We start from the raw sequence: 3,117 nt of genomic DNA on the forward strand, positions 1-3,117 counted from the left end.
AGAAATGGATAAATGAGAATAATTACTAAATAAATTAAGTTCAAAACTGGGTAGTAATTGTGTCATTTAGTAATTATTTTGTCTTTGATGTTGTATATAGACTTGTTGCTTTTAAACGTTGCACAGTTGTAAAACCTTATTGGTTTCCTCAGTGTACGTTTAACATTTTAGTGTCTTTATTTCTAAAGATAAGCAAAGCAAAAAAAAAACAAACCCGTACAATTATGTGAAATACAGTATACCAAACGTGTTTCTGAGGAATTGGTTAAAAAGAAAAGGGATAACGAATGAGACTAATACATAAGGGAAAGATTATCTGGAGCTTAGGAGAAAAATCACTAGAAATGACTGAAAATAAATTTACATTAGTAGTCTGTGATGTCAAAAATGGGAGACTTTGCAAACCACCTGGACTTAACTTCTCATAAATGTCGACGTGCTGCAGCAAAATAGGCCTGCTGGTGAAGTTACAACCTATACTTTGTGGTTTGCTCTTTCTGGTGTTTACAAATCACAGGGTCACCCCTTTCTGCTCTAATGGGGCTCAGAGGCAGCTTATGACCATGGTCATGAAGGATACTTTAGGGACTAGGGACTGGCCTAAGGAGAAAGAGGAAGAGTTGATTAATGATGGAGTTGTCAATGTCAGAAGCAGGTGAGGAGAGGGAGATGTAATTCATCTGGAAAAACACAAAACCATAAGCCTCTGAGGGAAAAAAGTGAAGGAGAACAGAACCGACACAGCTAAAGTCTGGTGCCTCACTTGGAAAGGAAGGCAGAACGAAAGAAACAGACCATATACCCTTTGGTTATAGTACAGGTGTGGCATAAGGCAGAGGTCAATAGGCCTGAGGCAGACATATGAAAATCATATTGCTGTTAATGATAAGGAGGCCTCAAGCGGGCTCTGTAAGATAATAATGAATGTGGAATGCATGCTAATCAATAAGAAAAATTCAATAAATATGTGAGATTAGCATTTTACAACCAGGAGAGGTAAAGCGTGTTTACATTAGAGAAGAACTATTGTTAGATTTGACAAATTAACAGAAGAAATCAGGGAAAATGCTATTGGGCTCATACCCTGTCTATACTTATATGAGAGGGAGGAAAAAGTGAGTAAACTGGAAAAACAAGTTATCATTAGATAAATGATAGTTTATTCCAAGAGATCCTCAAGAGATCTGGACTGTAAAAAGCAGGAAATGCTTGGGAAAGGAGACAGGTTTTTATTGGCCATTAGAAGGGTATCCTAGATCTGAGGCTGAGCTTGCGGGAGGTATCTTGGGAAAAAATGAAGTAAGTTTCAAGTCAGAAAGTTGAAATCGATTTGCTGCTTATTAGCAGAAGACTCTTAGGCAAATCAAATAACCTTCTGAGCCCTAATTTCCTCATTTTAGAGATGGGGCTAACACTGCTTACCATGAGGTTTAAAGATAAGGTACAGAATGCAGCTGGCACAGAGGAGGTGTTCAAAAACATTAGTTCCCTTGTTCCCAAGTGAACTGTTCAGTGTGGGAGACTCTGTCAGAGGTGAGGAGTACCTGTAAGACATCCCCAGGGCAAAACCTTCCAAGTGACCAGGAAGTCATTCTTTGATGGAATTCCTGAGTCAAACACTGGTCTGGTCTGAACACTCCTTAGTTCCTAACTTGGCCACATACTTGGACAGTGGCTATTAGAACTCTCCGGGAAGGCTCTCAGGATTTTCAGAGCAACTGGTCCTTGATTCTGGTTCATGCCTGTCTCTTACTCACTCTGTTTTCTATTCTATTAACTTCCCTGGTTTTCTTTTCTGTGAAGACTGGATGGAACAGGGTCTTCAGTCCATCCGCCTCTCCCAGAAATCTTTAGGAGCCATCTCTGTGTGCCTATGTGTGTGTGTTTGTGTGTGTGTGTGTTTGTGTATGTGCGTGCGCGCACACGTCTGTGTGTTTGTCTAATCTGTAACACCCAGGTCATGACTTTTAAAATGGTTCTCCTTAAAAAAATGTGGAACTATTGAGAATCTACTTAAGTAATATCACTTAAAACAGTCCCCTCATTTGCAGGGGGTGGGGAGGGTGCGAGGAGGGGGAGGCTTTCTCAGGTTAGACACTTCCTACTGTCAGTAAGTAGAGTGAGAGAGGGTTTTAACACCGTAACAACAACCCAAGATAATAAAAGAATTTGTTACTTGTGCAAAGTCGAAGATTTTCTTTTTGGATCTGGTGGGCAGATTCTCCTGTGTGGTTCCTTCCATCTCAAGTCTCTATTATCTAGTGTAGCATCCAAGGTCACCTTGGAAGGTGGAAAGAGAGGAAGATTGCTACATTCCATTGAGCTAGTTACTGGACCCCACCTAGACAGGCAGGATTTGTAATCTCCCTCAATGCCCAGGAGTAAAATGAAATGACTAGTCCAAGGCAACATCATCATGCCACAGAATGATTTAGAGAGATATAATGAAATATTCCCTCTTTCCCAAAAGCCAGTGGCTCATAGATTAACAATTTACTTCTAAAGACAAAAAATGAAATTTGGAAGATGGAAACTCAATTACATTTTTCACAGCATAGAGTTTCAGTGTAACCAAAATTTCTAGCATAATCATAAAGTATAAACTTGATGAATTACTGAGAGATCCAGCTTCAAACAAAACAAAAGTCCTTGTTTAAGAAATCAACAGTTTTTCACAGAGTACTACAATACAATTAAGATGGTGATAATATAGAATTTAATTTCAAGTTAAGACAATTACATTTAAAAAATAATTCTGTAATTCTTACCTTAAGCTGAGGATAGCCAGAATGGCTATTTTTTTTTAACGCAGTTTTAAGCATGAAAGTAAATATACCAAAGTAACATTTTGTTCAAATTTGCTTGCCTGTGATATTTCCCCTTTCAGTTTCCTGCCCTAAATAGTGAAAACAGTAATACATAAAGATGAAGAGGAAGATGCCTTGTATTTTAATTATATGATCATAAGATTTGAAAGGAAAGTCAGATCTCATCTATTTCTTATTCCCCTCCCCCCTTTGGGACTAAATTATATCAGACAAAAATGCGAAGATGATAACTAATTTCTTTGTACCTTCTAACCATTAGAGATTGAGTGATAACAGGTGTTTCAATAAG

Source organism: Mesoplodon densirostris, chromosome 9 (assembly GCF_025265405.1).
Source record: "Mesoplodon densirostris isolate mMesDen1 chromosome 9, mMesDen1 primary haplotype, whole genome shotgun sequence".
Lineage (NCBI taxonomy): Eukaryota > Metazoa > Chordata > Mammalia > Artiodactyla > Ziphiidae > Mesoplodon > Mesoplodon densirostris.